This window comes from Acomys minous (genome assembly GCF_964271855.1).
Source record: "Acomys minous genome assembly, chromosome: 12".
Classification (NCBI taxonomy): domain Eukaryota; kingdom Metazoa; phylum Chordata; class Mammalia; order Rodentia; family Muridae; genus Acomys; species Acomys minous.
The window spans coordinates 82,709,241-82,721,555 of record NC_140493.1 but is presented as its reverse complement, the minus strand read 5'-3'; the positions used below and the strand labels follow the sequence as shown (position 1 = coordinate 82,721,555).

General features: G+C 45.1%; 1 long non-coding RNA gene across 2 annotated transcripts in view; it reads right to left on the bottom strand.

Moving 5' to 3' along the window:
* Nucleotides 1–10,551, bottom strand: part of LOC311609760 — a 33,371-nt gene extending 22,820 nt beyond the window's left edge. The window contains exons 1-2 of one of the 2 annotated variants that reach the window (XR_014783496.1): nucleotides 10,244–10,542; nucleotides 10,022–10,155 (exon numbers count right to left, since the gene is read on the bottom strand). This is a non-coding gene — a long non-coding RNA (uncharacterized lncRNA). Of the gene's footprint in view, nucleotides 1–10,021 lie in introns of both variants that reach the window. The other variant, XR_014783495.1, reaches the window with a different exon arrangement.
* Nucleotides 10,552–12,315: the final 1,764 nt, after the last annotated feature.

Sequence of the window (12,315 nt, the reverse complement as noted above, 5' to 3'; positions counted from 1 at the left end):
ATATGGTGGGAACCCAAGTCATTTACTAAAACTGAAAATAAATAATAGTATACAAGGAGACTGGAAGAAATTTGTCTTCTGAATTGTGCACTACGGAATCTGACAGCCATATAAGAAGAGAAGTTTCATACTATGTAGGCAAATCTGTGAATCTGTTGTCTCTAATCATAATGAAGTTTCTCCCCTTGGGAGGAAAAAAAAATCCATCTAGAACCTAAAAGGAAAGGAAGCTGTAAAATGCAAAGCAAGCCAAAATGACCCGCCCACCCATACCACCTCCTCTCCCAGTGTTTCTTGCTTTCTCCTTTCGGTGTGAAAGCAGAGAACCTAGGTTGTGCCATACCACAGTCTCTTTGCTGAATGCTAAGCCACCGGCAGTTTCATGTGGCTCATTCTAAGTCCTCCTTTCTCTTATATCTACCAGCTCAGGGAGGGCAGTGAGGAATTCCTTCTGGTCAACAGGAATGGAGGGGGCCTGCAGTGGAAGCGGCCCCTTCAAAATGAAAAAGGGAAGCCCCATTGTCTTTCTAGGGATACAGATAGAGTTTCTGGGCTAGCCACTGACTTAGCTGTGAGATTAAAAGGTGTTGGAGAGGTAGCACAGACAGCTAGAAGGATAATTTCCTTAGCAAGTAAACCTGTGTAAGCTATGGGTTAGTCGGTTTACATAGGCTACGGGATAGTCAGTTTACATAGGCTACGGGATAGTCAGTTTACATAGGCTACGGGATAGTCAGTTTACATAGGCTATGGGTTAGTCGGTTTACATAGGCTACGGGATAGTCAGTTTACATAGGCTACGGGTTAGTCAGTTTACATAGGCTACGGGTTAGTCAGTTTACATAGGCTACGGGTTAGTCGGTTTACATAGGCTATGGGTTAGTGAGTTTACATAGGCTATGGGTTAGTGAGTTTACATAGGCTACGGGTTAGTCGGTTTACATAGGCTATGGGTTAGTCGGTTTACATAGGCTATGCGTTAGTGAGTTTACATAGGCTATGGGTTAGTCGGTTTACATAGGCTATAGGTTAGTTGGTTTTCTGTTGCTTGCAGGCTGATGGAAGTCTTTATTGACATGCTAGTTTCTTTCACTAAGTGTTACTTTGCCTTTACCTCTTTTCTTGACAACTCTCCCATTTTGTTCAATTTAAATACTACTGTGGTTTCCTCTTCTATCAGGCTTCCGAGAAGAGCTCAGTGTATGGTGGACATCTGACATTTTGTAGGCTGGGGGCTTTCTCCTATGGCTATTACTTCTGGAGCTCACTAGAAACCTATCTCCAGCTGCTGTATGCCTTGCTGAGCGAGAGGGCTACAGTGTTGCAGCTCCCATGGAAGGCCAGCTGAGCTGAGCATCTCAGTGTCCCACCATTTCTTCACTTCATCCTCTTCCCTTCTTGGCTTCTTCCAATGAAAGAGTTATACAAGGCAGCAAATCTCATAAAAGAGATTTATTGAGAGGGATGAATCCAGGGTTTGGAGGGACTAATCCAGAGGTGGCTGCTTCTGCTCCTGGGAGAAGACAGCAGGGGATTTAACAGTAGACAGGCCTTATATAGGATTTCTTAGAAGATGTGTGGAATTTCAAGTCCTGAACTTTGGGGGAGCTCTGGGATTGGTGGTTTTTCCTCTTCAGGGGTAATTGAGAATTTTCTTGTAGGCCAAGGTCTGGCCACCTTCCCACCTTAGTGCTGGAAATGACAGTTACGGCCATTAGAAAATGAGTCTTGGGGGCAGGAGAGATAGCTCAGAGGTTAAGAACACTGTTTGCTCTTCCAAAGGTCCTGAGTTCAATTCCCAGCATCCACATGATGGCTCACAAGCATCTCTAATGAGATCTGGTGCCCTCTTCTGACGTGTAGGTGTAGATGCAAGCAAGACACTGTATGCTTAATAAATAAATAAATAAATAAATAAATAAATAAATAAATAAATCTTTAAAAAAAAGAAAAAAGAAAATGACACTTAGGGCTATTAGGGAAGTCTGGGGGTGGGGCCTGGCTGCTGGAGCTCCTCAGGTGGGAGGCCTCGCCACTTACCCTACTCGAGGGTTCACAAAGTGTGCAAAATATACAGAGTTTCCGAAGGGAGCCCATGCCGGGAAGGCTTTCCCTGCTGTCTGAGTCAGCATGAAGAGCCAACAATAATACTTTCATATTTCGAAGTGAAAAAAAAAACCCATATCCTCTACACCCAGCCGAGAGGTTAACCTTACCTTTATCACATCACTGAGTTCCCAATGGGTTATTACCGGTTAGAGGGCTGCCTGAGAAAGCAATTAATCTCTTCTGTGGGATTTCATAAGAAAACCATTATAGTCAAGCAGCTGGGGAAATGTAAGTATCTATAAACTTCCTTTAAATGATCAGATTATGTATGTCAGAAACAGAAAATACTGTTTTAATATGACAACCAGAGACAACCTAAGACTCCTTGGCTGGCAGAGTAAACTACTTCTGGCTTGGCCAGTGTTGCTCATGTTAATCTAAGAGCTCATGTTTCTACCCACAGATTTTGTAAAACCTCCTAAGAGGAGACAGATAATCACATTGACAGGAATAAAGAGGATGGGGGGGAGGGGCGGGTGCCTAAGTGGACAAAGTGAAGTCACTGGAAATTAAAAACAAAATATGAATCCAGGAGTCCAGGGTTGGAGAAGGGAAGTTTTATCTAATTCTAGCCAGTTGATGTCATCATAATTAGATCTGTGACTGGCCAGGAGACCAGGGGAAATGGGGGAGTTGGATGAACTCAGATGTTCTACCCTGCATTAGGCTCAGCCTTACGTGTGCAGGAGGAGGTTAGTGAGAACAGATGGATGTGTCTGAGCCTTTGCCAGAACTCTGTCCCTGCAGAGATGGTTTTGCAGTCCCAAAGAGGAGCCTACCTTGAGTTTAACAATCTGGCACCCTTCTGGGCATCTCCCTCCCCCCTCCCCCCCCAGCTGGACTTTCTGTGGCCTTCTAAGCTCACCCGCAGCAGTGGTGACGTCTCACAGATTCCCGTCTCATGTGTGTTCAGGAATGGGAGGGTCGGGGCCACCGACACACACCGGTATATCCTGCAGCAGCCTATTATTTCCTGCCTGCCCTGGCTCTCCTCCAAGACGCAATGTGACAGGTGGACGAAGTTCATAAGAAAGCTCCGAAATGGGCCAGTTTTCCAGGAATGTTGCTGTTCACTAGATTCACAAACTCTCTACCACCCTAGACTGAATGGGAAGGCAAGCTGAAAGGGGCTGGGTTGGTGGTTTTGTTTTTTGTTTTTTGTTTTTTGTTTTTCTTTCTTTCTCTTTTCCCCCCTCTGGATCCTGGCATTGTTTAAGCTGGTATGAACAACTCCCTATGAAGGCTTCCAGGTTTCCCAGTACTTTCAAGAACCCAGTAAGGAACAAACATACTTTCATTATGCCTGGGTTCCCAAACTAATGGCCCACCATTGAGGACTGGGGCAGGGCCGAGGGCAGTGTGTGCAGTGGCAGGGCAGGGGATAAGGGAGCTGGTGGAGCTCATTGACCAGCTGGAAAAATCACGAGGAGGTCTGAAAGAACCTGAAAACACCGAGGAATGTAACGTGAGGGAAGGCCAATCATGGGAGGTTGGGATGGAGAAGGAGGTCCTAGCTGACAAGCTCAGGGATGTGGGCTCCATCACCTAGCTCACAGATCTCCACAACTTCCTCCGTGTATCCCAGCAACCAATGGAGATTCTAAACAGTATTATAATGGATGAGTATATGAAGTAATAAATATATTAATTCCATATTTAAGGAGAATTTAATAATAAGAATGCTGAAACAGTGGGCTCTCCCTCCCTCTCACCTCAGGTTATGATTCTTGAGGCTCAAGCAAGTGTGCGCTGAAAACCTCTGGGTGGGTGAGATAGTTCAGGACGGACAGAAAGGTGCTGGCTCCAGGTCTGATGGGCCAAATTCTAATTCCAGAGCCCAGATGGTAGAGAGACCCCACTCCTGCAAGTTTTCCACTGACCTACACACACACACACACACACACACAGAGAGAGAGAGAGAGAGAGAGAGAGAGAGAGAGAGAGAGAGAGAGGGAATTGGTGTTTCGTAAACCGTGATCAGCAGTGTGCAAAAAGTACCTTAAGGTTTAATGTGCTCAAAATCCACATGAGTTGTTCTAAAAAATAAAGAAACAAAATCCCAAATGAATTCATTGGATGGGACAACCACCACTGATAGCTACTAATATTACAGAAAGACAATTAGACAGTGAGTGCTCCGGAGGAAAACTTGATACTTCAGACTGCCTGCATCATTATCGAAAATATTAAATCCTACTCTGGTCAAGATTTTGCATGTAACACATAGTGAGGGAACATATTATTTATTACATACTTCTTATTGGTAAAATGGCACGTAGTAAGTTGCAAACTCAAATAAGTTAATGAAAACATGGGGATCAACAGATGATTAAATGACCTTTCGAAGTTTGTTTAAATGTATCTGTGTCTGTCTGTGTGAGTACATGCCACGTATGTGCAGGTACCCATGGGGAATAGAATAGCGCCTCAGATCCCCTGGAGTCAATGTCATAGGTGATTTTGAGCTGCCTGACATGAGGCACTGGAGACTGAACTCAGGTATCCTAGGAGAGTTGCGAGTCCTCATAACCACCGCGCCATCTTTCCAGCCCTTAAGTGACAGCGTGGAAATATATTCAGCAAAACTCAGAATCCAGGAAGTTCTGCAAGACAAATAGCCCAGACAAAAGATGCATGAGTTACGTGGAAGATTTATTTTGTCTTTGACTGAAACAATTTTTTTCCCCAGACAATTGTTCAGTAGGATGACTATAGATGTTGCCAATGTATTGTGTGTAAAAAATACCACTGGGAGAAAGAATGCTGCACACACTCACTAAACAGAAGTAGCATGTGGTGGTCTACGTGAGTATGGTTATTTTTGACTTGAACACCACAAAGTGAGCAGACGTATTTAAACATTACGGAGTTCCCCCTCAAATCTGTGAAATTGGTATGTGTTGGTTAAACATTGATAGAGTAACAAAAATTTTGAGGGAACCTGGGGAATTTGAACACTAACTAGGCTTTGGTATGGGTTTTTAAAAACAGGATCTCAGTACATAGGCCTGGCTAGCCTGAAACTCGCTATGCAGACCAGGCTGGCTGGAATGCACAGATATTTTCTTGCCTTTGCTTCTCAAGGGCAGGAACTAAAGACATGCCCCTGCCATGCCAGGATAACCAGATATTTCACATAAAGAAAATGTTGATAATTTAAAAAGTGAGATATGCTGTAAACGGACTTCCTTGAAGTTATACATTGTATTTTTGTTTGTTTGTTTGTTTGTTTGTTTGTTTGTTTTTCTGAAACAGGGTTTCTCTGTGTTAGCCTTGGCTGTCCTGGATGCGCTTTGTAGACCAGGCTGGCTTTGACCTCACAACAATCCACCTGTCTCTGCCTCCTGAGTGCTGGGATTAAAGGCCTGCACTACCACTGCCCGGCTACACATTGTAATATCGGTAGATGAAGTGATATCTGAAGTCAGCCATTAAAAAAATACCAGAAATGGAGATAGGGATCAAATTAGATTGCCCATAGATTGAATTATTAAAGATGAATAACAGGAACATGGTAATCCATTCTATACTTAGGAATATAATATGCTTGAAATGATCCAAAACAGGAGGAATTTGAAATTCAGATTCCTGGGTATCCTTGTGACCTTTTCTTTTGCTGTGACAAACGCCATGGCTTAAAGGCAAATCAGGAGAGGGATGGGTTTATTTCGGGTCACACTTCCAAGTCACAGTGCATTACCGAGAGGAGTCATGACAGGAACTGAAGCAGACCTGTACAGGAATGAATGCTGCTTACCGGCTAACTCTCTGGCTTATGCTCAACTAGCTTTCTTATATTGCCCAGGAGCACCTGCCTAGGGATGGTGCTGCCCACAGTGGGCTGGACCATCCTATATTAATCAGTAGTCAAGACAATGCTCCTGTGGACATGCCTATGAGTCAATTCAATATAGGCAATTCTTTTGTTTGTTTTGTTTTGTTTTGTTTTGAGACAGGGCTTCTTTGTGTAGCCTTGGCTTTCCTGGACTCGATTTGTAGACCAGGCTGTCCTTGAACTCACAGTGATCCACCTGCCTCTGCCTCCTGAGGGCTAGGATTAAAGGCGTGAGCCATGACCGCTTGGCTAATAGAGACAATTCTTAAATTGAGAGTCCTTCTTTTCAGTTGACTGTAGGTTGTGTCAAGTTGAGGACAAAAACTAACCAGAATACAAAGTTTCGTGTGTTGAAAATCCTGACACCATAGAGCTAAGCTATAACTCTATGCCAATTTTTTAAAGTATCCTGGGAGTTTCAAAACTGGATATCCCCTATAGAGAAATTTGACAAAATTAGAGTAGACAGTGCAACTGTCTGAATAGAAGAAATCAAAATAGAAGAAGCTGAAGCACCATTAACAGTAAAAGTGTTTATGATAAAAAAAAATCTACTGACATAGAAATAAGTCTCCCAGATCTTAACAGTATTTGTGTACAACAATCATCCTGTTAGCCATTCCCAGCATCTTTCCATGCCCTGGACGTTGGAAGAGTTCGCTAACGCTGACCTCTTGAACCAAGGCTATTTCTATGATCACATAAGCATCTTTGTGAGGGCTTTCTTTCTAATCACAAAGGCAGGAGAGATCCTGCCAGGCCTTTCAGGAAGGGAGACTTTAACTTGGTATCAGTTCTCACCCCCCTACCTTGACCCCTTCCAGTAGGAAACAATATTATACTAAAAAAGGAAGGGAGCCGAAAGGTGCCAATCTACTGCAGTGCTGGCAGGTAGCATCCCAGGACACAGATGACACAAACCCGTTCTCTTTCCACACTGAAGACCTTCGCAAATGGCAGGTATCCCTCGGTTCTGGAACTGGTGTGTGGAAGACAAAGCACACAGGCTGGAAATAGGAAGGAAGGCCCTGCAGCAACTCCACAGAGCATGGCGACCACTCCAGCTCCTTGCCTGCAGGAGTGAAAATCAGCAGTGAAAGCTGCTTCCCCGGAGCCTCCCTGGGATAGCAAAAGTAATGTCTGTCCATGCACAGCGACGGAGTTCTGCCAACACCAGGAAATGAATCTTCCGAGAGAATACCTTGCTTCCTGTGAGAGGTTCTAGGCTTCAGCTATGTCTGGAGTCAGCTCATCTCAAGGAAGGTGGGTGAAAGGACTCTACCCTACCCCTCAACACAGGCCATGGTGATGTGTGCAATCTCCTTACCTTTCCTGCACAGTCCAAAGAGACCTCACCATATAGCATGGGCAGCATCTGGACTAGACAGGTATCCCTTTCTGTATCCCGATTTTCACTGACAAAGACCCTGAAGTTTAATGTCTCAGGACTTGTCTAAGGTCACTCAGCTCAGGGCCCAAACTAGAATTCTGGTTATCTTGTTCTAGACTTTGTGCATTTAGACATACCCCCCCACACACACTTATTTGCCTTGATGCAATCAACTTGCCTTTTAATTCACATTCTTCTCCTTCCCATGATAAGTGGTGTTGTGATGGTGGTGGTGTGTGTTTGTGTGTGTGTGTACATTTTTCAACAGCATTCCCCCTGAAGAAACTCTTGCTTTCCACCCAAACTGTACCAACTGAAGTGCTGTCTCAGCTTCAAGAATCATGTTCAATACCTTTCCAGGAAGCCTTTCAGGATTTACCCTGCCCCCCAATTCGCATCTATAGAAGCTTCGTATCACTCTACTAAGAGCATTTTTGACACTTACATTTGTTTTCTGTGTGAGTGAGTGTGTGTGTGTGTGTGTGTGTGTGTGTGTGTGTGTGTGTGTGTGAGAGAGAGAGAGAGAGAGAGAGAGAGAGAGAGAGAGAGAGAGAGATGGATTATGGGCTTGCTTGTCTGGGCAGGCTGAAGATTGACTACAGTGTGTCTCTTCAGTGCTCTCCAGCTTTCCTTGAATCCATCATCGAACCTGAAGCTTATTGATTCAGCTAGACTGGCCAGCCAAAAAAAAAAAAAAAAAAAAAAAGTCCAGGGATCCATCTATTTCCATGAAGCTAAGTTTTTTGCTTGAGTGGTGGGGACAGGAACTCAGGTCTTTATTCACACCATCTGAGACATCTCCCCGACCTCTTGTTTGTTACTTTGCTTGCTTTCATTGTAGCATTATAACCAAGTAGCCATTTACATACTTGGTTTTTATTATTTATTCATTTTTGGTTTTTTGAGACAGTGTCTCTCTGTGTTAGCCTTGGCTATGGTGGACTCGCTTTGTAGACCAGGCTAGCCTCGAACTCACTGGGATCTGCCTGCTTCTGCCCCCCCCCCCCCCCCCCCCGAGAGCTGGGTGGGACTAAAGGTGTGTGCCACCACGCCTGGCCATACTTGGTTTTTAAATGCTGCTTTTTTGGTGCCCAATAAACACTTACTATTTACCTGTTTGCTTTGCATGTAATATTGGCTTAGACGTGTCTAACTGAATGTGGACATGCATAAGTCTAGCTTGCCTCTGTCAAAATACACTTAAAATGTGGCAGAGGAAAGTAGACCACGCAAAGGGGCGACACTGTGATTCATCCTTGCGTAATTAAAACCAAAACATCTTGAGCAACCTCATCATTTATGCCCTTGCTGACTCTATTTTTTTTTGCCCAAACTGAACTGGTTGGAAACGAGTGGCCACTGTGCTTTGAACATCTTTGCTTCCCACGGAGGTGGGTGACACGCCCCGGGGAAGTAAACACGTTAGCAGTGCCACTCTCTTCAACCTTTCTTGCCCGGTGTGATTCCAGATTGGATTGGGTGTGTGAGGAGGGAAAGGGCAGCCCTCTGGGGAGATTAATGATATAGTCTGAAGGATGAAGATCAAAGAACAGCCTTGGCTGCAGACCACACAGTGGCTCTCTGATCTCTGCGCTCCGGGTAGGCCCCTGTAATCGCACGCGGCATTTTGCACCCTTTCTGGGGTCAGCGCCCTTCTCCGTTACTCTTTCCCACCTCCTCTCCTGCTTCTCAGAGCTTCCTTCTCTTGCAAAAAACGACAGCTCTGCTGTTTGTCGCCAAACAACTCGCTGTCGAGCCACGAGAGAGCACCAACAAGAACATGTTTTTTTTTAACAAGCCCAGAAAGAAACTGATTTTTTTTTTCCAGTTAGCATGGAAATCCAGGCGACGTGTGTTTAAACCTTTTGTAAATTATTTACTTGAGTGACTTGACCCTATCGAACTTCTCGGTGCAGTTTCTAATTGAACTGACGACGAAGTCGTAAATCTCATGAAAGTTTGCCCTTAAATCGTCCCGTTTCGTACTCTCTGCGATTTACACCAAATAGTGTTGGAGTGGTGAGCCATCGGAGTCTGGGCTAGGGTGAAGTCACACCAGGAATGGCCCTGAACTCTACTGTGTCATCAGGCCGCAGTTCCACGGGCTTCATGATGCTGCCTGTACTCTCTTGTTTCCGTTTATGCTTGGAAAGTTCCCTTAATTCTTTTAAAAAAATTCCCTGAAAAATGCTTTCAAATGTTTCTAGTGAAGTTAACTTTTCTCTTTACGACTCCTGTAATCCCCCAAGAGGTCACTTTCGCCACCTTCTGTATGGTCCACTCCTGACTTTGTCTTTTTGTGACCTAGCTCAGTGAGACAGGTGTTGTCTACCTGCCTGGTACTGCCATCCCAAGCGCCATCGCCCGAAGCAGCCCCGAGAATCTTGGCCACTACCCTACGGAATGCTCAGACTCCTTTCGTAACCATTTAAAAATATGCCGTCGTAGCTGCGGTTCCAAGTTCAAGGGTTTTTATTTTCACCGGGTGCTTCAAATATCACGGCTGCACTCCAAATAGAAACCAGGGTGGGTGGCGGCTTGTCGGTAGAAATCTGTGGTTGCCCGTTTCCTTACCTTGTGCTTCTGCCTTCCTTCCCCATCCCCCACCACCACCACCACCACGACACGGCCCCCCACCCCCCGCCACCTTGCATGCATTGGAAACGTATCTATTTGGGAGCACTTACTGACTGAGGGTGTCAAGAACTTTCTGCTGGTAAATGCTCCTCAGGGACATCATCAATAAACCTCTTGGACTCCTTTGAATGACGTAGTGAACTAGCCCATCTGGTCTTCGCTCTGGAGACTTCCAGTTGTTACTCTGGAATAACAGGGTTTTGAGACGCGCTCACAACGCTGGACGTAAAGATGAGACTTGAATTGTTTGCCACACAGGTATTTTTAAGGACCTTGCAGGCTGGCTGTAGGAGAGTGTTTCTGAAGTCTCCTGAGCAGGTGGCCTGGCCTTGCCACTGGATCCACAGCGTGTCCTGAACAAATCAAGTCCTATTAAATACACTTCTCCTCAGAGGGGAGCTATTCTGTGCAATGCCAAGCCCCTGACAAGTGACCCTTGGAAGCTGCTCTTGGGACTGTCACCTTCTTCCAGATCTTGTCTCATTCCATAGACCAGAAACTTCCTGTGCCTACAGAAACATCGGACTCACTAGGAAAGGCAAGCAAAACAAAAACTAAAAGAGCCCAGTCAATTAGACAGCACTGTGGGTGGTGACCGGAGACTGGACTAAAAGCCTGGCTTTAGAATTGCCCCCTCCCCCGCTCCTGCATTCTTCTCAGTTTTGCTCCGGAAAAGGTATGTCTTTAATCCACCTTCCCAATTATTTATGGTGCTGTGTGTTTCCTCTTAATTGTCAGTTGGGCAAAGCCTTTACATTGTAAGGAGACACCCTAGCATCTGTAGTGACCTTAGGCAAAGTGATTGACACCAGATCCTGGAGTCAGATGTCTCTAGTGACGCAACTTGTTCTCCCAGCAGCAGAAAAGCTTCCTGCCACGATTAAGTTAGAACCGTGGAAGTGCTAAAATGTGCACTTAGCCTTCCTCTGATGCAAACACTGTTATTATAGACCGTGGTTGCAGAGGAGTGTAGCAACGCAAAACCTTGCCCTCCTGAGGTCTCCTCTTTCTCTGGCCTTGCTACTGTGCAAGACAGCGTGCTTTCTTGTACCTGAACCTGATGAGGATCATATTCCCACCTCCTCTAAACTTACAGTTGCTTTTGTTTTTGTTTTTGTTTTTATTCTACCCCCACCTTTTTTTTTTCCTTCTAGGTCCATACAGCAATCGGATCACAGCTTATTTAGGGATGGCAGCGTTTGAGCCCTCACTAAGGATTCGCAGCAGCGAGTCAAACAAGAAGCGATCCGTTCCGCATTTGCACTTTAAACGTGGGCGATCATCTGCTTCTTTTCCTGGAGAGGAAGCTGAGATGAGCAAACACACGACGCTCTTTCTTTCCCAATATAGTCAACGGTCTCCAATGCAAATGGCGGGAGAAGCCAAGGGTAATGAGTGACAGGTCACAGGATGATCCCTTCTATGTCAAAAAATGGGTCTGAACTCCATATGTCCCAATGGCCCTAGAGCCCGCTAGTGCTTAAGGTTCCTTAGCAAAAGGTATTAGAGGGTGGCTGCCCTCTGGGTAGTTACGAAGGGATGACTCTCAACTACTGATCTACTTGTTTACTGGTGGTATACCACAGGTTAAGCAATAATGTCAAAACACGTATAAGATCTTGGGCCATAAAAGTTTTGGATTCAGTTGGAAAGGATGGAGAAACAAATAAAGACTAGCTTGCACTTCCATTACTTCTGGGATTGAGATTCACCTGGGTATTTAATTCAAATCGCCATAGGCTCGTTGTTCCCACTCTGTCCTGATGTCCTTGGAACCCAAACATGGGTGGTTAATATTTAGACTGGGAATCTGGCTGAATACGATCTAACTGTCTTACAGAATATTTGTGCTTGCTCTATCTTAGCCAGCCTCATCCTGGAACAAGTACAATGCATGCCTTGTTCCCATTTGAATTTACAGTGCTTAGATGTGTTTGGCATGTTGTTCACGATCAAGTGACACTGGACAAATGAGTGAATGACTGACTGCCAGAAGGTTCCTGGCCTGAATAAGCAGCTTCGCAGTAAAGCCGTATCGTATTCTCATTTCCTGGACTCTTGAGTTTCCTGGAATTGTGTGTGTGCGTGTGTGTGCATAGTTACATGTGTGCACAGGTATGTATAGAGGCCATAGGTTAAAAGTCTTGTGTCTTCCTCGCTCACTTCCCATCTTATTTGGCTACAAACCCTTCTTTCTTTGGATTGGCTCAACCCACCCAGAAGTGCGGGCCAATAAAGACGTCTCTTAATCCAGAGGAGATATTGTCACAATGAACCATCCCACCCTGCTTTCATTGGCAGCCTGAGAGGGACTCATATTCTGAACTTTGAATGCCTTGCCTAG